This window comes from Mastigoproctus giganteus, chromosome 10 (assembly GCF_048544385.1).
Source record: "Mastigoproctus giganteus isolate SK-2022 chromosome 10, ASM4854438v1, whole genome shotgun sequence".
In the NCBI taxonomy this organism is placed as follows: Eukaryota; Metazoa; Arthropoda; class Arachnida; order Uropygi; family Thelyphonidae; genus Mastigoproctus; species Mastigoproctus giganteus.
Genome location: NC_143584.1, coordinates 147,865,931 through 147,890,680, shown reverse-complemented (window position 1 = coordinate 147,890,680; position 24,750 = coordinate 147,865,931). Strand labels below are relative to the sequence as shown.

At 37.4% G+C, this 24,750-nt stretch overlaps 1 long non-coding RNA gene across 1 annotated transcript in view; it reads right to left on the bottom strand.

Moving 5' to 3' along the window:
* Positions 1–24,750, bottom strand: part of LOC150079351 (uncharacterized) — a 277,103-nt gene that overhangs the window by 139,378 nt on the left and 112,975 nt on the right. The gene's annotated exons all lie outside the window — the stretch shown is intronic.

The window sequence follows — 24,750 nt, the reverse complement described above, 5'->3', positions numbered from 1 at the left end:
GAATCACTTTAATATTTATTATTCTGAAACCATGGGCCTAAAACATTCCTCGACGGTGATTAACACCAGCGTTTCGAAGGCTCCATTATAGTATTGTACTTCTTTAGTGCGTCAACGTAGATTACGAAAGGGCACAGGAAATTTTAGAACGTCTAGGGGGTGTGTGAAATTAGTAGATGAAACGTTGCTAGGAAACCGATGATATTTTTAGATGGAAACATTAAGTAATTGCATTTTGTCCCCTCTTTGTTTTCTTATTGTCTTTATAATAAGAAAAGAACAAACAAAAAAGACCTCCCTCTGTACAAAATTATTCGGAAATGTACTTGAATTACAACCAGGAAGCAAGAACATTGTATCTGAGTTTCCTATCACCAATAAAAAATACCACTTTTTGAACGTGGAGAGCTTAGACAGTTGTACTCGGCTTTCCATGCAACTCAGCAAAGAAATTCTGATTTTGTGTGTTGGCCGATATTGCGTAAACTGAGATTTATAATACAGAAGAAGGAAAAGCGTCCCAGACCATCGTGTCCTCAACTCAAAGTTCTAGTGGGACTTAATAGGGCTATTGCAGACAAGTTTCTAAATAAAAATCTAATCGTGTACAGATAAGAAACTTGCAGATCAAGGTCAGGAAATTTAGAGGCAGAAATTTAGAGGAAATTTAGAAACATAAAATGGCAGGATAAAGATAATCAAACTTCGCCATCCTTTACCTTAAGGACGAAACCAACTACGTGCGCTTTTACAAAGAGCTGAAACCACTTGCATCGTAATGCGATGAGAATTATAATTGCTATGGTAATTCGCTTTTCTCTTGAGAAGTACTGTATAGACAAAACCTTTTCTATTACAACGAGTCTTTGCTATTCAAGGGGTATCCTATTAATAAATTTCGCAAGCTACGAAATATTTTTTACTAAAAGACGCTAATCTGAAATGACACGAGGGCGTGAATCCCTTTAAAATAATTTCCAAAGTTATTCTGAAGAGTAGCTGAAGTATTTAGAACGCAGTTAGGTTAGTTTTCTTTATAAATCCATCGTGCCAAAAGAAAATCACTACATAATAGTGGATTTTCCATTAGAATTACGTCCACCAGCACCCTGCTAATTTGAGCTTTCAGAAATATTAAAAAGTTACGTTTTTGTAACCCCATTAAGCTCGTCTGAACATTCTGTGTGCATCATTCTGCCCAATAACTGGATTCTGACGTATATTTTCGAAATGAAGAATATTAATAACCTTTTTCCAGGCCAACTCGTGGGATAAACATGAGAAACTTGCGCTCAGTGAAAGAATTTCTAAGTACTTAGCATCTGGTCCTCTGAGTCTAATAAATCTTTTTAACAGCTATTCTGGTGACAATATAAATGCCGAGATACGATTACCAACTCGCATACTCATTAATCAACTTTCATCACGTCTACTCAAATATTTTTCTCTTTCCGGAAAAATATAACTAAATAAATAAAATTCTCAAGTATCCTTTTCGGTCCACTTACCAGCTAAGATGGTCTCTCGTTTGTTACATGAATTGCAGTTTCAGGGCTCGCGATGAAATGTAGAAGATGAAGAGAATTTTCCACTGAAATTATCAAGGAGAATTAAAAATTGAAAAACAAATTTCTCATCCAATATAGTTCGTTCAGGAAAGCTCTCGGTAGCTAACAGAAGCCCTCTGCCGCGTATCAGTTCTTTCATTTTCAATTAACTTTCCTTTTTTGATATTTCATATGAAAATCAGCATAAAATTTCCGCGATGTCTCTTTAATGTTTCCGATTTGAGCATGCTGGAAAATCAGATGAAACGTTGGTCCCAAGAGCATCTTCGTGTCAGCTCAATGATTTAGAGTAAACTTAATTAACTGATAAACGGAATCGACAATACTTATTCTGGCTAATCATAAAATATTTCATTTTATTATTAATTTATTATCAAAATTCCAGGAAATCTTCCTCAGTTTCCAAGATGAGAATAAAGCAAATGCATCGTAAGACGTAGTTAAACTTCTTTATCATCTCCTAGTCAGGTAATCTATAAATTAAACCAGTTCAGTAGTTGCCCTCGCGGGTGTCGCAGTGAATGTAATCACCATCCTCCAACGCTCGGTAGGAAAGGTCTAAGTTCAAATCCCCTCAGTGAAGCGATAAACTTTTATCAGCTACATTTCCACATTGTAGTCCAGTATGTGTCTAGAGCAAGGTTCACACGAGTTTCATCTTCCAGGATCTTGGAAGTTTCGTCCATCAAGCAGACCACAGAATGCATGCAGTGCGCAGATGCCTCATAGCCTTAGTTGCTTGAGTTGAGTATAATATAATAATAGTTATAGAGAATAAAAAAGGAATAAAAGTATAATAGAACTAGCTATTGAACTGAATACATGCCAAGTTGTTTTGGCACTTAACTATTATACTTTTGTTCGATTTCCTTATGAATTTTTTTGCACTGCACTTATTCGGAAATTAGTAGATCCAGCTTCAAGCAAAATAGGCTAAGCAGTTGAGAGCGGTCTGTTTAGTTTTTTTTGTGCCAAGGTGACTAAATCTATGAGGCGTTAGTATATACCGTATATCTGAAGACAGTGCCTATTCTGTCATCGGTTTTCCTACTTTGCTAGATAAAACCCTGGGTTTCTTGATAAAATACCACGGAATTCTCTCTAGAGACCGACTAAATCGGCCACGAGTGAGGCTAAGAAAAGGATTTTGCCTTTACCAACGAGATAAGCCAATATAGACTTGGAAATTTGAGGCCAACTTAGGATGTTTATATAAATATTCAAAGAGAAAACTAGAGTCGCTTTAAAAAAATGGAATGGTTGGAATAAATACATCCTGATTTGCTGCATGGCCAGTATTCACTGACACTGTACCAAACACTAACGTAGGTTTTGTATCAGCAGGATTCTCATTTTGCACAGACCATTCAGAAAGCTCTTTGTGATATTGACTATATCCTACATAAAAAAGGTATGGTACCCTACAGTAATAATAAAATAATTTGCTTTTCCAGAATATACCTACACAGTCGAAAACAAACACCATCCTTTCTGGAGTTTCTACAAGAGTAGATTTTCTGCAATAGATAATGACGTGTTTGCTCTCTGAACGCGATACACTGGGCAAACTTGGTTTTCTTTTAGGATGTTATGTTTAAGGGCAAATACAAATGGATGAAAGTTGCTGTTTCAATGCTTTAGATTGTCCTGTTATATACCAGCAGGACAATCTAAAAGTTGTTTAGAGTTAGGGAAATCCTAACGCTCAGTAATTCATCGTTAATTATCGATGAGTTTCTAATCTGACTTACGAACAGCAGTAGATATTCCCATGAGCTAACAAGATTCCCCCCATGTGGTTGGAATAAGGAAAAACCTTTTATAGCTTGACATCTCCAACTAGCACAATCGCTTTTGACGCGCTGCTTAGACAAAGGGCTAATAGGAGAAATAAGTTTGCCGATTTCTCGGGCAGTTCATCCATTTCCTAAAAAAACAACCGATGACATATTTCCAGATGCAGGAGATTCAACGGCATCTCTCTTATCTAGAAAGTGGTTAAAGTATTGAATCACGCATGTGTCCAATTTCATTGAGCTGAAAATATTTAGGAATATTCTAGATTCCAGAGAAAATGCACTTACACAAAATATCACCGCAATGTCAATATTCACTAGAGGCAGCAGAACATCTTATTTGGGTATTCCACACGGGATCACATAAATATTTCATATTTTGATCGATCTACATGCTGTCAGTTTAATGCAATTCTGTATGGACAAATCGAAGAAATTTTATCAGCCAACTTGGTTGTTAAAATTTTTTCGCGTCATTAAATGAAAGTGTCTTCGTCCTCTGACTTGTCAATGAACTTCGCAAAAGTTCTTATTAACATGATCGGTCTCGATTACAATCTGGGCGATTATAAAATAGATTTCTATAGATTGCATTGCTCTATGAGGATTTTTTTACACGAGGAGGATTTTGTGAGGATGGCATGGGGTGTAGATCGGTAAATGCATCCCTAATATACTGTAGAAACCCTCAATTCTCCAACGTTAGATTTGGGTAATTGCATAGTTCGAGTTTGTGCCACTAGGTAGCACAATCAACCATGAACATAGAGTACTGCAGCAATTGAGAAACTGATGAGTACAATGAACAATTATAGAGGGTAACGGTAAATCTGAATGTCTTATAATCGGATAAGATAACTTTTCAGATATTGACTGGAACTTTTGGGTTGGTCACATGCGCCACACTAGCAAGATTTTTGTGGATTTATTGGATAACTGTTTTCTAAGCAGCATATTAGAGGTAACAAGAGGGAGTAATATTCTTGATTTGATTATCAGCAGTGATTATTCATGCATTAAGAATCTGCAGATAAAAGAACCACTAAGTGGCAGTGATCACAGTGTACTGATGTGGAATTTACTCAAAGAGGTAACTACCATCAGGGGTAAAGGGAAGGGCTTTTGCTTCCATAAAGGCGACTACAGAGGTTTCAAAGATTTTTTAAATTCTATACAGTGGTACCAACTGATGATATTACCAACAGCAAATTCTAAGTGGGAAACATTTAAGGAAGTAATCTTCCTTAAATTCTTGTCCCAACTAAGAAATACTGTTCAAGGCTTAGAAGTAAATGGAGGTCAGATGAACTAATGAGACCTGTGGCAGAGAAGAAAAATGTGTGGAATGCATATAAATTATCAGGCGATACAGAAGCTTATGGTAGATATAAAGTGGTCTGTAATAAAGTCACAAAGGAGGTCAGGCAGCCGAAGGCAGATGACGAGAAATCTTTGGCATATGATGCAAAGAAAAAGAGCAAAGAGTTCTTTACTTGTGTAAAGAAGTTTCATCATCCCTTTCCTAGAAGGAAAGGGATGAATCAAATTGGTCCACTTGATATAGATGGTTTGACTGTTAATCCTGTTCAGGTAGCTGACAAACTGAATGAGTATTTTGCATCTACATTCACTCATGAGGAATTCTTTAGGGAAGGGGACGCCAGAAGTTTATCAAGCTCTAAAAGGGAGCTAAATGATTTTGTAATAATTGAGAAGAAAGTGGAAGAGAAATTGTTGAAGTTAAACATAAGAAAGGCACCTGAGGTACCATGAAACGTCTGTTATTCTTTAAGAAATTAAAGGAAGGTTACACTCCACGCACGTTTAAGTGCTCATTATTTCAGGAATTTCCAGTTCTTGACATACCTATGCACATTGCCAACTCGATTCAGAATTTGTACAAAAGATCCGCTAGGAGGGCAGTACAGTCAAGATTTTTTACCGTGTGACTTTTACGTTTTTAGGGCCCACTGCGAAAAGCTTTAAAAGGACGTTGTTTCAATTGAACACAAAAGAATGGTTCAGTCAACAACCAAAAGAATAAATATACGGATTAGCGAAACAATGGGACTCATATCTAAATAATGGTAACTTTTTTTTTTTCTTTTTTTCAAAGCTTTAAAAGTGTATGTATTAAACAACTTCCGTATATTATCAAGCAGTTCTTGAATATACGTATGCTTGTTGACGATCTTATCCCGAGTTTGCTTGGGTATTAAGAAGAATTAAGAAATTACATAATCGAGTGAGATTGATCACTTTTGGCCAAGTCACAATAATTTCGCGAATTGGTTGCTTGGGTATAGCAGTTGATCTCAGTGAGTGTTTTAACCAATTTAGTAAAATATAGCGCAATTCATTGCACGAATTATATCCAATCCAAGGAAAGGGGCATAGGTTGAAAGCTACTCAACAATCACATTAAAGTATTCATCAATAGTTAACAATATTCCAAGTTTATCATGTGAAATCATAGCAAAACTGTCATAATGAATGACAATGGCTAAATAAAGATACAGCTCAAACTTTCCTCATCTGGCCATTGACAATAACAAACAGACCTTCGCAATCGCGTTTAATATCTACTAAAATTATTAAATAAACTTACAGATAATTATTTTCAATAAACTTGGTTGTTTAAGGGCTTTGAATGGATTGCGCAAGCTCAATGCTGATGGGATTCTTTTCTTGCTCACATGAGGAGGTACAAGACCAATTCAAAACTTCTTTTTATAACAATTCTCATATAAAATAATCAACAAGAAAGATACGAAATAACTCGCCGCTTTAGCTATGTGATTACGTGTAAACGTCCGCAAGGCATATTGTTCGGAATTACAACTATAACTGCATTTTGTAATTGCTTACATCTTTCTTCCAAGCAACTAACAATTATTATACGAACTTCGTCAGGTTTTTACAACTTTGCTTCTCAAAAAATAATACGCTAGGATGTTTTTTTTTTATATATAAAAAGAAGATACTGTTGTGGAGGAAGCGCAAATCGAACATTATTAAATTAGTTTATCACAAAGTATTCCCCAGAACGGTTTCGGCCCCAGAGCGAGAGATTCTACTGTGCCCTCTGCGGCCAGCACTGTTGTTCCGTATTTAAATAATTTTCGATTCACACGTCATCCCTCCCTCCCCACCACAACGGTCTCTTCCTTTTTATTTAAAAAAAAAAGTGAAGTTTAAAGTTCGATCTGGCATCACGATTGATGTCGAACTTCACTAGCAATCTCGTTTTCAGTTGTGAGTCGCGATAATGAGAACCTCTCATCTGTCATTGTGGACCAAAGGTATGTTTCATTTCGGGCACTGATAAGTCAATAAAACAAATAGCGCGATATCCTCCCCCACCACATGTTTGGTGGGGGGAGGATATCGCTCGTCTTTGTGTTATGGACGAATTGAGTAGCTTCTCTTAGTAAACTTTCTCAGTGGGTAGAACTAAACGAAGATTTTTCAGTTCTTCACAGAGGTCCATTCCGTTTATATCAGAATGGTCGATATCGGTGAGGATGGAGATCAGTCTGATATCGACTTATAAATTCATGTCTTCCGGTAGTTTACCGTAGTTATACAAAGACCTTCATAGATGTCCGCCGTAGCAGAAAGGTCAAACGGGAGTGTACTTTAGCGTGTCCGTGCTCCTCGGAGTAAATAGAAATGTATCTTCAACTTGTTCAGACCGTTCTTTGAGGGAAACACGAGTGGTGACTACTGTAACGCAGAAAAACAAATTTGAATATTTCCTCCGATCTTTGTCTTAAATCGTCTTGACCATCATCATCAACAAACATTTTTCGTCTACGCTTTCGTACATGTTTCTTAAAAGAAATAAGCATCCAGAGAGTCTGCAATCTATTGCAAAATTAGCAGAATCTTCAAACACTATTTCTATAATAATAATAATAGTTCGGGCAACCTTTTAAGAAGAGACGTTGCAGTTGTGATATTTACTGTCGATGATTTACTGCCAAACAGCGCCAGGGGCAATGGCCCCTATTGCCCCACGATAAAGTGGACTCTGCATAACAAAGAGCAACGTATCATGTTTCTTACACGCTTCAAAGTCCCTTATTAAAATGATCGAATTTAATCTGATCCATTTTTAAACTACTCACAAAATTCAATGAAATTTGTTTTTACCAATCTTTACATACCCCAGATAGGCCTTTTCCCTTTAGGCACAAAAATGGAAAGCTAAATACGTCATTACGGTATCCAGGCAACAACCATTAAAGACAGCCATAGAAAACCATGAAATCATAAACAAATTTTATTCGGATGAAATCCGCTGTGGCCGTGTTTCTTAATATAATCCACGTGAGAAAGAGAATCACCTGCACCTCGATTTATTGTTTCATTCAAGGCAGGAAGATATCGTCTAGGAAATAATTCAGTTTTGCAGAAAAGAAATTGCTTCATGAGAAGAAGAAAAACACACTTATGCGTAGTTTAATCCAACAAAATTTCATAAGTTTTGATGGAAAATTTACATAAAAAAAGCCTTAATGTTCAAAACGAATACGTCAGCTTATGGAATGCAAGCATTAAGATCATCTACCCTCTGGATGGCTAAATGCATTGTCGTAAAATGCTGATTTATATACTTTTTTTCCCTACCGTTTCTGCTAGCTTAAGGGACAGAAACCACTGAATTGCTTTACTTCATACGAAATACATTTCCTGCCAGATTCAACTAAAAAGGAGGACTGAAGACATTAATTTCCTGACTTAAATCAGAGCATGTTTATTCAACAGCTAACAGTTATAAACATGGTGCCTTTAAAGCATGGACGAGCTGTCCCAAGGGAGCCATGGATGCACTGACCCCGGGCGCCAACGTTCAAGGCGCCTGAAACTTACATACACAATGAAGAAAATGTTCGCAGAACCTTTCTAGGAAATTGTGCAGGATTTTTTTAGCATTGCCCATGGAATTTACGTTTTATTGTATATATATCATTGGAGTGTCTTAAATTCGGAACTTCCAGCAGTGACACTTCAACCAATTTGTGAAACGCGATGGGAATGTAGAATTGATGCTATAAAAGTCCTTGAAATCAATCTTGATAAAATTTACGATACTCTCGAATTTATTGCTGCCCGCATTATACAGTTCGGCACTGTATAATGATTCTAGAAATACATAATGTATCATCGAGGAATGATTAATAAATTGTAACTTTTGAAGTGAAACTCCTTCAGGCGAGTCCCAGGCAGTTTTCACATAGGAGTAATTTGCGTCAGTGGATTGACAAAAATCGCCACGAAATGACACATCGCTCTCCATCATTGTACCACTCCGTACCAGGCACGAATGACGCAGTCAGTACCCCTACAGCGCGGCCACAGTGTAACTCACACGCGTGTCGCTTTTACGTTTCAAGTCGCTATATCTCAGCTTCTAGCAGTCCGATTTTCAAAATTTAAAAACCAAAATATTTCTTTCGTCATTCTCTACCGTATTTCATCAAAACTTTCGACGGATATTTTTAAAAGTTCGGTCTGACCATGAACAACGATCGATGGAGTATTTTAAAATCTGAAATTTATGCACCATTTTTCAGCTATCATAAGTCAATTGTATCGATGTTACCATATTAATTCTGTACAAAGTTTGCAAAATATTAAACCACAGTAACATTGAAATAATAAACGTTTCAAAAGAAGTTTTCACTTAACTTCCGCTATGCGTGCTCGACACACGCAGTTTTTTTTGTAGTAGAAATAACTTTTTTTTTCATAAAAAAATACAAATTTTGTAGAAAATTTTCGCATCTCAGTCCTTCCATCCTGCTTTCAGTTCGGCACTGACATTCACATGCATATTGCCACCCTGGAACGGACTCTTGACCTGCTTGAAGATTCGTATGTTATCATCGCAGCCGACTCCAATGCACACTTAACTAGTTGGTACAATGCCACCACTGATGCTAGAGGTGATTTACTTGATGAATTTATTGCAGATTGGAGATCGCTAATCTACCGGGTCAACCTACCACTTACTCCTTAGGAACCGGGGAATCCAACTTGAATGTTACCCTTATAACGTCTCTGTCTGGTGGCTTGAAATCTCTTGCCAAACCACCACAAGACAGAGTGGGTTTGGAATCTTTTACCACAACTGAAGACTACTGTTAATAGAAATACAGAACATCCCGCAAACAGTATCAAATGTTATGTCAATATGTAACTAAAATCTTAATGTCCACCATCAAATATTTGCCGTCTACAACACGTATTTTTGTTCAATTCTGCAATAACACAGTGAAGGGCTGCTATCTTTATTGCTAATTATAAATAACAACGTACCATCTAGGAATGACTAATAAATTGTAAATTTCTTTCATAAAGAAATACAAATTAGAAAATTTTCTTTGATTATTATGTAATTTATTAATAGTTGTGAAAGAAAAACAGAATCATAAATAAATATTTGATTTTTTCATTTAAATATGGATTGTCTAATAAACAACTTGAGCTGTTGACTACATTTGTAGTCGAACAACGCAAACTCTGTTATCATCTGTAATGTACTTTCACACAGAGTTCAAGTAAGCGAAGTTACAAACTCCATACAAGGGGCCCGGTAGCGTAGTGCCTTCGGCGGCAGCGCGCTTGCTGATTGAAAAGTACCTGGGTTCGAATCCCGCTGGACGAGTTTCCAGAGGTTTTTTTCTTTCAGTACCAAGTTAGTCGATCTTGGGCCGGGTCCTGTGAGGGGGGGTTTTTCCCCCCTCACCAACCAAAATCGACCGATGTACACACATAAATACAGACCCGAACACCTCCCTCCCACACTCAACCTCTCTATGCACTATTCAATTAATTAGATTATAACTTTCTTTAATTTATTTTAGTATTACTGCAGGGAGGTGAAAACATCGCTAACATCATGAACATGTTCAGTTCATGCTGAACTGGGAGGTGAAAACATCGATAACATCATGAACATGTTCAGTTCATGTTGAACATGTTCATGATGTTAGCGATGTTTTCACCTCCCTGCAGTAATACTAAAATATAATTTTCTTTAATTTTATGTACATATTCAGCTACATTGTGTTAGTGATAGTGTGAAAACATCGTGTTTAGGGAACCTGCCAATCAAACAGACAGACCTCAGTTCGTATCCCATCAAATTAATTATTTTGATGGAAAAATCCTGTGGCGCCATCCAGTAGCAAAATTTAAATGAAATAAAAAAAAAAAAAAATGGAGTCACGTGATCGCACAAAGGATCGTGGAAGGCAATATATTCAGTATAAGGCTTAGAAGCAATTACAGACAGACTTCTTTTTAATTGCTTCTAAGTATTATACTGTTCACTCCAGAATATGGTGAAATATTAGTAGATTTTTCAAAAACATGATCAAAAATCTGTTCAAATTGCCACCAAACAAGTGGCATCCATAGCAGCGGTGGCACGATTAAAATCACCGGATGTACCACATATTCAACTACATGATGTTAGTGATAATGTAGCGTACTCTCCTCAATTAACCGTAAGGTGCAACGCCCACATTTCAATATGGGCGTTACACCTAACTGGATATATTTACTTACTCTTTAATGGAACATCATCAGATATGAAGTCCAGGAATTGATTGAAATTGGCTAGTATTCAGGTAGCGAGGGCAACAAGATTGGTGAGGGGAACGAAAGGATGGTCTTACGAAGAAAGGCTTAAGCTCTGCAAAGACTAGGCAAGGTGATCTCTTAGAGGTGTATAAGGCTTGATTTGTTGAGCAGGCTCAAATTTTGATGGGATTCTTCCAACTGCCAACCTGAGGGGATCATAGATTCAAATTGAGGAAAGACAGTTGTAGAATAGATGTGTAGAAATTTGCCTTTAGCCAACGGGTAGTTAATTGCTGGAACAAACTTCCATCTGTCGTTGTGGAAGTAGATAGCTTAAATAAATTCAAGGAGGAACTGGTCAAACGTGTATGAAATGGTTTTGCACACATGCGTACTACACAAGAGTAGTACGCATGTGTGCAATGTTAAAAGTAATAAAGAAATATATTTCATCCCAAGATAAAGTTTGTTAGCATTTTACTAAAATCAAGTTTCTAGTGTTTTACTATTTATGTATCAATATCATTGGACTAGTTGTCTAATACGCAATGCCTTCTATAAATTAAAACTTGTTTTAGTCATTTGCTAAAACTTGTGTAACATTGGCTTTTTTATCTTGTATTTTTTCTGCATTTTGTTTAGAAACTTTTTGGAATAACGGTTGCTGGAATACACAATTATGTCTGTAATTAATTCTCGAATAAAAAAGAATTGGCTTCCATAAAACTGCTTAGTTTTTTAGAGAAACAATACACAGTCCAACCAAATTAATAGGAAAGTTGAACAATGTACGTACCGTGAATCATTATCTGCTTTAATAAACTAACTAAATAGATTTAAAATAGTTAACTGCACTCTATTAAATATTCCTTGCTATGTACGCATGGCGTGAATCCTAAATACAAAACTGAAATTCTTGAACAAAAAAAAAAAGCAGATTAAGAGATAAACTCCCTCCACATCACATATTAATATTCACTGGTTATTCGAACACAAAAGATCCATTCGTGCACGATTCCTTTACCAGTAATGTGAATTTAAATTTATGTATCTACTCACTGACGCAAAGGGAGTTGTAATTTATATTAGAATCTTTCTCTAAATGCCTGTAAAGATTACTTACTTTGCATGCATATCACTGGACGTTACTTCATTGCGGAATACCATATTCGCTGTGGAAGGAAGAATTTATGCCCTGAAAAGCTTCCAGTCAACAACTACAGATGCAGGCGTAATATACATGCGATATAAATTCGAAAATCTACAATCCTAATGGAACATTAAGAAATATTGACTGTTTTAGCATCAATCATATTTGATGTTAAAACAGTTGGATGCAAATAAAGATCAGTAATCAGTGTGGGGTTTTGGTTTTTGTTGTTATTTAAATAGCACATTCGTATCTAAGTCTAAGGCTACGTTGGTGTGTGTCGATTTGCATGTGTGCGGGGAGATGGGCTGACCACAGCGTCGATTAAAGAGGCCTTTAAGAATTTCTGGAGTCTCAGACGGGATTCGAACCTAGACCACTCCAAACAAGTTTAGGAAATTACACTATCACGAAGGACGTGGTGATTTAGGTGTATTATGTACCCACCTAAATCACCACGTCCTTTGTATTATGTTCAATTTCTTTGTTACACATTATTACATTGTAAAAAAGAAATTGAACAACGCCTTGGTTTTGAGGGATGGGGATTTTTTTTTTTTTTTTTTTTTTTTTTGAGCATTAAACAATTTTGCTTAAGTTCACATTGTACGCTAATTTATAATGTTTATGAAGTATTATAGTTATTATTTAAAACACTCGTCAGTCGACTAAGCCGCTAAAAGATTCACTGGACAGCTCACAAAATCATGGACCAACGTTCTATTAAAGAATTACTATACTCAAATTACCAAATATATTATAAGTAACAACAGCATTTAAAGACTTCTAAAGCCATCCCCAACATCAATCTTTCTACCCAAAAAGTTCAATCTGAAAGCCACAAGAAATAGCTTTATCTACAGGGCAACGGTGGTGGCGAACAGACTCAGCTTCTTCACTAAACATCAATGAATTTTGAGTCTTAGAGGAAGTGAGAGCAAGATCTAGCCGCTCAGCCACCTGGAGGACATGAATTACTCATGGATATGAGTAATTCAAACTGGACTGAACGAATTCAGTTTAAGGTCTGTACTAATTTACTATAACTACGTGCAGTTATAATTTTAATGCCCTGATGAGATAATTATGCTTTTTAAGCGAATAAAAATTTGTCTGAAATTCTACAGCCTGCTAGAGAATACACAATTGACATTAATGGTGCATGATTCTTCTCTTCAAAAACATCTATTGTGAGGGAAAAACTACGTAAAATAACAACCTAATAACGGCTACCCTCATGGGTTTTGTGTGGCAACCTGAAAATCAGGTTTTCCTAATTTATTGATCATTAATTCATAGTTCTAAAACACGTTAAGTATTTCATGGAGTACATTCTTTTAGTTACATGCTGTTTTTGCAATTACTTCGAAACAAGGCCACCAACAATTCGCAATTGTTTTTAGGTCAAGGCAAGCATGGAGTATTCAGCCCTCCAGTTTTAAATGCCTTATTTTATTTCATTATTTTTTCAGCGTGCAGAAAATTATCCCAGAGTCATTTATCTGCTTTGCAATGCCATTTTACACTTAGCAATACAACAGCAAGCCCATTAAGCTACAGGATTTCAATAATTAAGTATTTAAATATATTATTTTACAGTATTTCTTAACGTTGGCCTCTTAACAGGAAAATTCAGTGCCGACTGTTGCGCTAATACATATCAAAAGAAATATATAAAATTTACTTCTAGCTTTCGATTTTTTCTCTATTCATTTTGTTCCAGTTTTCCATACAGCCTTTTATATCCTAAAAATTCCACAAGTTGCCATTTACCATAATCCTATATTCTCAAAGAGACTTATTACGCTTCTCTGGGTTTTTTCTTTTGTCAATCGCTGGAAGTATTCCAAGAATGGATGTTTTTGATCATCTAATTGGAGAGAAGAAGTTTCCCAAAAAAAAATAAGCCCAGGTTAAAAGCTAAAAGAAAAGCCGTGTGTGCAATTTAATCTTCTTCTGTCAAAAACAAAAATCTCAATTTTCTTGGGTACTCCGCAAACTTCGAAAAACCAGAAGGGAGATTATATTCCACGATGAGTCAATTATTCACTCAAGGAATATCACTAAACTCTACAGCAGGACTAGCTCAATCTACTGCAATATTGCGAAGTCTAACAGAGAACTTCGGTAAATGAAGAAGGCACTCTGTTAGACTTCGTTTAACAGATATGTTTAGGAATTAAATAAAATATAGTAGTATAGAGGAACATTACACTGATAAATGCATTCAAAATATAGATGGGTTCAAAATAGATCGGTGCTCCTGCACAGACAGAGAGAGATTAGTGTATATGGGAACTCCTATTTTTGTGACATATTTTACACGAAATGGAAGATAAATGGAATCGCTAGCTTTCCCCGTATTGCGCTTATCTTCGATCAGAAAGTAAATGCAGAGACAGTTTTAGTAACTGGAAGTAATTACCATGAATTGTTGTACAACGGTAAAAAAAATCCTAAACGCCTTTTCTCAACATCACGTTTCATTTTCTGTTTATTGTTCGCTATAATTATATGCCAAATAATTTATTGGTTGGATCTCTGCTTAGGAGTGCGAGTAATATTCCGCGTCTACAGCAATCATTTCGATTATTTTTAAACAAGAAATGCGTTTTCCAAGCCAATCCGCAAATGCTCTGGTGCGGCAATAAATTATTCGAGAATAATATATTGCCAAGCGTCAGTTCTAGACCTCGAATTGGAAATTGTTTTAGTCCGAAGTGTTGACCAACTGAAACTGAAAATCTGCTGAGTTTGGTTTAATTTGGTTAAAAGCTTCGTGTACACGTAGATGTGGGAGAATAGAACCTTTGAAACTGATTTTTTCAGGTGATCTTAAAGGTACCTGTTTTCCTCTTCTTCAAGATGTGCTGTGTAATATTAGTTCCTGATGTCTATTATTTTCAATACAACGATGGACTCTAATTTCTGTTTCGGAACAGAAATTAGGAGCAGGACTCATTCACACTAAAACCTATCAAGATTTATATTTAATTACCGTGATCGGTACAACACGAGACTAAATTTAACTCAACTCATTAATCATAATTAAATGAAAGAATCCAAATCTTTTTTATAGCAATCATTTCTTAAGGAAATTTGCAGCCGTACCACTTATTAAAAGCGAAGTATACATTATTATTAAAAGCGAAGCATTAGATATATAAGTATGGTAGATAACTACACTGGGTGGCAATTTTATTAGGTATACTTACTTAATAGAGATTAGCACTTCGTTAAGCCTACAGAACAGCGTAGATTCGCCGTGGCAATAGACTAAACGAGCTGTGTCGAAAGCGTGCCACTGATCCATGTTGACTCATTATCTAAGTCAACCACTGATCCAAGTCTTCTCCAACAAGTTGGTGTATATCTCTACTACAAAGAGCCCGTTCCATATCATTCCAAATGTGCTCAACTAGATTGAAATCTGACGACCATAAAAGGCCACAGCAGCAGGTCGAATTCATTCTGACGTTCCTGGAGCCGATTCTGTCCTCGTGACACGGTGCATTATCCTGTTAGCAGAACCCATTCGCAGATGGACACGCAGCCATGAAGGGATGCATCTCGTTGGAAACTATTTCCAGATAACCTGTGGCATCTGAATGTTATACGCTAATAAAGGGTCCCGATGTGTTCCACTAAAACAACTAGCTTGCACTGTTGCCACCTGGCAGAATGGATTCATAGACTGTTTTTATTATTTCTGGCCTCCTATTAGCGTGGAACAGCAGGCAACGTTTTCCAATCCTCCGCCGTCCAGTGTTGATGTTCCTGAGCCCACTGGGCCCATACTTTGTTCAAACAGGGTTTGTTGTTGTTATTTGATTTTTAGGAGCATTAGCAACTAAGGCCATATTGCTCCGGGATATGCGGTGGTCATTCCCTGACCTTTCCGCATCCTCCGTATTTGGTGGTGACGGTCTCGAACCTCGGTCTAATCAAGAAGCGTGTGCTACGCACTGCTGCTCCTGCCCACCTGGCAAACAGGGATGGAACCCTGTTTTGTCGTAGGCTGCAATACCCCATCCATGACAAAGAGTGAAGAGTTGTGCGCTTTGAAAAGCCTTTTTGGTTACTAGTTTTGTTACTCTGGTTACTGTTGTACTGGGTTGTTATTTGATTGACTGTAGCCTTTCTGTTACTCTGCATAAGTCTTGTCAGCCTTCACTAGCCTCTCGCATCAATGAACTGTATATTATTTGGTTATTGGATCAATCTCGATACACCCGAGACAAGAGTCGTACGTAAAAATTACAGCAGGGTTGCAATTTTCGAGGTTCTCGTACTGGCACGTCTAGCACTGACTACCATACCACGTTCAAAGTCAGTTAAATACTTCGCTTACTCTTTCTCGCACTGTACATCAGTACGTATCTGCCAACCTGCTTTATATCGCCTGAAGCTGTTCTCGAGAAACACTCCTTTCATGAAATGAATAGACGTGCTTCAAAATGTGACCACTCGGTATAATCACTTTAATCATGAAATGGAATCGACAAAATTAACAGAACACGTAGAAAACGTGGTGCAATTCGTGCAGCTTACGATGAAGCGGAAAAAATTTGGTATGGTGGTGCACCATAAAATAACGCCAAAACTTCGAACAAGTATAAGGGACATTTATTAGGGTTGTATAAGAATTATCAAAACGGTCTCATTACAGAAGTCAATACAAGATATGGTATTGCTCGAAAATATGGTCATGTGACATCAGTATAAAGTATGAGCCCCTCCAACAGCTAAGCAGGCCTGACAGCTGTTAACCATGCTGGATATAAAGGTGTTTATAACATTATGTGACAAAAATTCATTCTTCCAGCGGCGCAGACCTTGAATCGCCAAGTGACTGAGTAGTTAGCTATCGGCGTGCAGCGCGACGCTCAAGGGCGTCGCACACATGTTCGATCCGATTTAAGTGAGGTGTTCGTGCTGGCCATGGCAGTTGTTGGATATCTTCAGTTTCAAGATATTCCTCCACCACTTGAACTATGTACAGTGGCGTTGTCGTGCATGAAAAGGAAATGTAGGCCAAAAGCACCCCTAAAAAGTCGCACACAGGGTTCGAGGATCTGTTCTCGGTACCCTTATAAAAAACATAAAGAGGGGTGCGGCCGTTGATCATTATTCCATCCCCACCGTAATTATCCCTTTCTCTGATATTGGAGGGATGGAACAGCATTCTTCGTTGTCTCCATCTGTTCGTACGCTAAAGTGGGACTCATCAGCGAACAGAAGAACTACACCACGTTTTCTACGTGTTCCGTTAATTTTGTCAGGTAGTGTATTTAAAATAGCTCGTACTGAAATAAAGGTTTCCGATCACTAATATGCAGCCCAGAATCTCGATTGATTTTATCTTCTAAAAAAAAATAAACCAATTTCAGAGTAGAAATAAAATACGTTTTGAACAAAGGGGCCGAAGGTTGCTTCTCTGATCTCTAGTTACAATGGTACACTGCAGGAATTGCTTGATTGGAATGAGGACAATCGGAAAATTAACAAGCTCGATGATAATAATTTTAAATCTTACTCTAAACAGAATGACTGTGACAATACTATAATATGAGTCTCTATTATAGACTGCTTTCTGACGATGGATTAATATTACTACACCACTAATGGACTATTAGCCGAGATATTCACTTAGGTACCATGTCATATCGAAACCGCAATGGAGTAGTATGTTTTCCTCGAAAACCGGAAGCTTCTGCAATGTAGGCGTCACCGAGATCTAAGCATATCTCCGAGAGTGCTAATGCAATAAGCTGGAGGTATCGTTATAACGCGCGCAAATGCAGCCTCATCTGTTAACCTCAGGCTGTACCTATTTACTCGTTTGGTTTCTCCGCTATTTACGAGAGACGTGGGATGCAGTGATGGCTGAAGGCCATTAAAGCAAACATTTGGAGACTGTAAATTCATTATCACTATTGTTAACACATGGTTTGTCATTAGCGAATGAAACTTGCCTGGCTAAGCAAAGCTGTATGGAAAACAAACACATCAAGTTTCATCAGGTGTCTCTATCGTCGGGCTGGTGAGCATTTGGGAAATTATAAGCTCCGTGGTTGTTCAGAAGGCAACAGATACGTGGAAGGAAATTAATGATGGAAATTGCGGATAGTTTTACTTCACAATGACCAAATAAGAAGGCGGGTGTCGATCTTAACGAGTAGCATTCACACAAATCTCGACCATCAATATTTATGCGATGTTCAAGAATTCATTTCCACTATTTTACCATTTCGTAAGTCGAAACGCTATTGTAGATTCCTCACAGCTAAGAACGCCCACGCATATTAACATGATTTGCATAGCTACTGATGGCATCATAACGGAAAAAAATGAACACACGCAAATGCTGATGAATAAACATTTGCTGGTGTACCTCCTCGTAAGACCATATGGTGCTTTTTCCAGCTCATAGCAACAGTAAAACTTCTATCGTGACGAGAGTGATATTCTGCACCAGTGAAGACGAACTGGTGGCCTGCGGGTGGAACAAAACCGGCGATAGGCTTTTGTAGGGACCACGGAACCGTAAAAGCAAAAGAAACTATTATGTCCTAAAAATTTTGAAACAGAAGGCAATAAAAGCTTAGGAAGCACATTTACATTTGACCCACGCAACTCAATGCACCTTGATGTAACGACCCTTGTGTTATTTAAATTCGTCTTGGTAGAATCGGAAAACTCAATTTACCTAACGATTAAATTATTAATAATTAATTTAAAATCTTTAAATCCTTTGAATCCCAGAATTGAGTGCACTTTCCCTCGTACAAAAACCAGTAGATATACCAATTAGATGTGCTTATGGAAGTATAAATGAAATTTCTCTAGAATATGGTACCACAATTGAGTTTATTAATTGAATGACATTAGTATTGGTTATTTGTTCCATCTCTCAAATTTATCTAATTCTTTCCTTAAATTTATTCAAACTACCCACGCCCACAATACCAGATGGAAGTCTCTTCCAGCGTTAAATATCTCTGGCTGAAGGTAAATTTTCGCACATCAATCCTGCAGCCATCTTTATTCCATTAAATTCGTATCATTCGGTTTATTTCCGAGCAATATGAAAACTTTTAGATGTGCAATTTGCAATATACACGTTGCAATTTTTTATATTACTTTGAAGTTTCGAATAATAATGTAGAATTATATAATAAATAAACACCTTTCATTCTATTGCAGTTTTTCTTTAAGTTATTTTTAAATTATAACATTTCACATTCTTTCCAAGAAATCTTAACTCAAATTTCTATTTGCAGCACAACTCTCCAATATCTAGGATATCTCCAGGTCAGCTCATTGTATCAGGATGAGATACACCCAGGGATACCTGAATAGACAATGTCGCACATCTTGCAGTATAAAAAGTCGAACAGCTTCGTACGCTAGGGAAGTCGTAATTTGCATCTGGTCGAGCAAGTCAGTGATAAGCAGTTCTGGGACGTAGTAATGATATCACGGAGTTCCAAAGGGACATGATTACGGGAGCTCATGCGTCGGGTGCTTCCATATCGGAAACGGCATATCTTATATTCTCATTGCAAAACCGCCACTCATTCCCATGGAGAGTCGTGCTGATGGAAACCCCAAGGGGGAAATGCTTGAGCAAGCCTGATTTGTCCCAGTTCAACCACCCTCTATTCTTCTTTCGTTTCATCGGGCGTTCACCCTCCTTAGTTGGGCAGAGATCATATCCCCTCTAATTCGCCTTCCCACAGCTGAAAAAATGAACTGTGTACATTCAATATTTGCTATTTACAATTTCCGGGCTCCATTATTTTTCGCACCTCCCAAATGCAGCTGCGAAAAACACCAGCTTCATCTTTCGATAATCCTGGTTTACTGATACGATATTCATTCTAAAATGAGTTAAACGTTTTTCGCCAAGTTCGGGCATTTATTATTGAATAGCATATTGAATAGCACAATACATTGAACGGTTTTGAATTGAATTGCACAATCCTGCTGTTGTTTCTTTAAAACTTAAATTTGTGCACCTTCATTTTGTTTTTTTGTTATCTTGTTCACTTCATCTGCAATTACTAAAAATCCCCACAATCGGTTTCCATCAATTAATTTTTTCCTATCATTGTTTATAACCAAACCAACGCTCTGATAAAACACGACTGCTCTCCTTAGTGGACAACCTTGCCTAATTCTGCTCTGAAATTCCGCCGAAGTGGAACTCCATTAATTTTTGCTGCTGCTAGTCTGCACAATGCCTGAATAATCAACAGTTCCCTCAACTGCAAGTGTTGCTGAAGCCAAAAAAAAAAAAAAAAGGTGAACGTTACTGTCGAAAGCTTGTTCAAAAATCTATATAAATTCCCTAAAAAAGTAAGTTAAAATATACAGTTCGTCCCTTAATTCCATATATTTGTGAACTTATTGTGTTATTAAAGGCCAAATAAAACTGCAGGCGCGTGTTTAATAACTTTGCTTGCAGTTTATAATAAACGTAATCGGCTCCACCCCTACACTTCCTGCCAATTCTTTCAAGGCTTTCTCAAGAGTACTATAAGCCCTTCACAAAATCTCTAAGAACTGTCTATACCTTCTTTAAATCATTTTTCAAACACTCCTAATTAGACAGGCCCAATTATAACCCAGATATTTTTATAAAATTCAATTGATAATCCATCCGGACCCGATGCCTTTCCAGTAAATTCTTAACTCAATCGGTGAAATCACCGATCCTGTCACCTGAATAGGTAATGCTATACAATTTAAAAAGATATTAGCAACTTCGGCAGAACTTTGTCTCTAAGTTGGACATAAGCACAACCCTTATGATTTAGAAAATTTTAAGGTCTTTAGTGAGAGCAGAAACTCTCCCCATATCGAAATCGAACGCAGGTAACACCAAAATTTGATTTTACTTCAACTATTGCGTTGTATCATAATTCAAATCTTTCACGAGCGAAAAATAAGAGAGACCACCTACCTGCACTTCTTTGTAAATCGCACGATGTTTCCCACACACATACACGATATTCCACTAGAAGCACAATTGTGTGAGATGGATTAAAAGGTATCTTACAAAGAAATCTGGCAAACACAATGAGAAAGAGACAGAAAGAGCAGCAATCCTTACTGTGTCTTGGTTTTTTATTTCTGGTAAGAATAAACAAACCCGAAAATAATAAAACCCAATAAGGAACACTATAAAGTTGTAATAAAGAAAATACGCAATATGTAAGTAAACGTATACAAATAAACTTTACAGATGTTATTTAATCTCGCATAAATTAAGCTAGTTCCCTGTTTACCATCTCTTCACTCGTATTATCAATGAAAAATGTTGTAGCTTGAAAATACACACGCAAATACTAGTCGCAGTGCTAGCTACGCCATTCATTTCAAGAATGGTGAGTACAGTAACGATCCATTCTCCTATATTTCTCTTTGCTGTCATTTTTTCCCCACTTAATCTATAGGTGTTTTAATTCATGATAAAATAAATCGGCTGCTTTTTAAAGCCCAGATAGAGGAGACCGCATTTTCTTCCTTACTCCAAACATCTGGCGATCCCACTGAATAAATCTCACTGCCAAAATTTCTAACCCAACGTACCCAATACTTAAAATTCTATAAAATCAGTACAAAACTTAAATTACATCTTTTCTAGATCAATTATACAGAAACCCCCTTTTTAAAGTCTGTCGCAAATTTTTATTCGCCAATGCATATAAATGAAATTCCATATTTACAACGTCTTATTTTGACAAAAAGTACGTCTACCAAATGTTCAGTTATTCTTTAAAATTCTTCTCTACGCCACAGAAATATAGGTTTCTACTGCAACTTTAGGTTTCAAGACTAAAGCCTATCTTCTCGAGCAAATACCGGTTGATCCGATGGCACTCCCGATAGACGTTACTATCCCAGAGAAGTTCATACATCAAACACAATGAATACACTACCAGCTGAAGAAAAAAATCCAGTAAACCGGACTTTCCACAACAATAAAAATGCATAACAGACTCGTCTAACTCAAACTACTGGAACAGCTTCAACGGAGAATGGCTCCACCTGCTCTAAGGGCATTTGCAAATTGCCATGCCATTTCCAAAGCTTTCTCCTCACTGAGCTTTTCCTGCCTTTCCAAATGCTGTAATACGTTCGAGAAGAAGTAGATGCGGACAGACTACAATTTTCAAGCAACAACGAAGACTCGTACTGTTACTTCTCTAAGATCGATCTACCATGTGCATCTCTCCAGTCAGTTGATGTTCGGTATTAAACCAACTGTGAAGGAATTATAAGATATGGCAGGAGAATTGACGTGGAAATATTTTAATTTATTATATGTTTAAAACTTTATATAACTGCATATATATCTAACATGCTTATAAGTTTTAATCCTGCTTATATTTATCTTTTCTTCATATAATTCATTTCAGCTAAGCTAACTAACAATTGCATGGTTATTTTCGTTCCACACAATCATATATCTTCATGTGAGTTTCTCTAGCTCCATGAAAACACTCCCCTCCAAGTAGCAGCATAGCCGACGGGTCTATTTGACACACCGTTTTGTTTGTATAATAAAAATCTAATTTTTATATATTCTCAGGGCTGACCGAGATACAGGCGACAATCAGAACTGCAAAAATCTTAAGTGTCTATTAATATCCGTACTTATATTATTATTATACACTATCCTCCAAGGTCCCTCTCGGTGGAGTATGACATTGCAGTAGATCAGGCTTTTGCGATCTTCACCTGTAGATCGCAAAAGCCTGGTCATACTCCGAATATGAAAGATAACAACGCTAGCTTACACAGCTTATAGGATCTCATATGCAGGATTATGCTATATGACGGAACAGAATGACTGAATTTGTTTCGGTGGGAGTGGACAACGATGTGGTATTCTACTCCAGAAACAGGGTTGGTATTCATTCTCACTTCCATATCGGCATGATCGATGTCTTCGGTTTTCTCTTGATGTCCCTTGACAGTTCATGGTGCGGTCAGCATTGCTGTGATTGTCACGGGGAACTCCGAGTAGTGGTCCGGAAGATAGGGGCTCCAGTTCCTTCTACCGATTCATGATTCTAGAAGAACCCCTCCAGCTCCTTGTGCAGTTCGTAATTCTAGAGAGCTCAAGCGCCTTGTGCTGGCAGGTCTATCTGCAGGCCTTGGACTGAATTTGAACGCCCTAACCTGGGCTGTAAAACTTCAACCTGGGCCCTGAATTGTCTTCTATACGTATACGTATTCTTATTTTCTACTTATTATTGTTATTACTTACTTTTGAATTTTTAAGCTCCTCCCACCCTGCATTTGGACAATGCAGAGGAGGAGTGGTTTGTAATTATCTAAATTGACTAGCCGTGTTACCAAATATTTGGCAGGTACCACTTTATACAATAAATAAAAATACAACAAGTGTTGGGAAACCTAAGCCCTGGGAAGTAAATAAATCTAACAGTTAAATTCAGAGGTCACGTGACGGGAGGTGAAAATACTAGTTAAAAGCAGACAGGTAGAAAGAACAAAGTAGAAAAATACCTAGGTGCCTTCAAAAAAAGGTGATAGTAGGTTGCACATAGGGCATGTTCGTTCCATGATCATTATTTGTCTGACCATATTACATGCTTCTAGTGCTACATCGACTACTGTCAACGTCTCAAGCATCACTGGAAACGGATTTGTCTCTTCTGCTCATTTAAGATACAGCTATGAAGACCCCTTTGTCCTGACTTTCCTGTGAGCTCTGGCGGAAATTCTTTCTGCCATTCGATGTTGAAGATTTCGTCTGCAACGTTACCACAATGTTGCACATGGTGCACCAGATATCTACTGTCCCTGGCGTCGAGTATCTTCTAACCACTGTTGGTTCAGACTAACCATCTGACTGAAGATCGAAGTCAATACATGAGTGAAATTCATTCCACTGTATAAGTACTCCTGATGAGGCCTCTTGACTTTCACAGTATAAACCTTTAATGAAGCATTTGAGACATTGTAGCTATTTTTGTACGTACCATGTGACCCAAAACATCAAATATTTCATCTGCAACAAGAGACACGCTCGCATCGGAATGAAGGTGGTAGAGTAGAGCAGTGCATATTAAATTAGCAGCATGCAGTGCGTTAACACACGAAATTGCATATATCATTACGAAATTTAATTTCTGAAGCATATTCTGGACACAATGCGAGTTTCTGATGTGCGGTATACTCTTCCTAAAGTTACATAACGGCCTAAATTCTCTATCGCATAAACTTAAAGGATCGTAACCGTACTTATTCCAACAGGCAGTATGAAGATGGTGATGTTTAACGGATAGATAATCTCCTTCACAAGCGCTCATTCTTGATGGGATTAATGAGCCACATTTAGCCCCGATCTCCTTCAGACAATTTCTGACTAATGCAAGCCGCGTGAATGGAAGCGTTGTAAACCTTAAAAGAGGACATCTGGGAACGGCTGCTTCGCGATCGACCTCCACAGTTAACGTAATCATTTTGTATTATTCTGTTCCCAAGAGGAATGAAACGAACCTCTCCATCAACGGACAATGCTACTAAAACCATTTAAGACCTACTGCTTCTCAACTGGTGAGACTGCCGCACAATTGACACATGGCAACACAAAATACGGTAAACT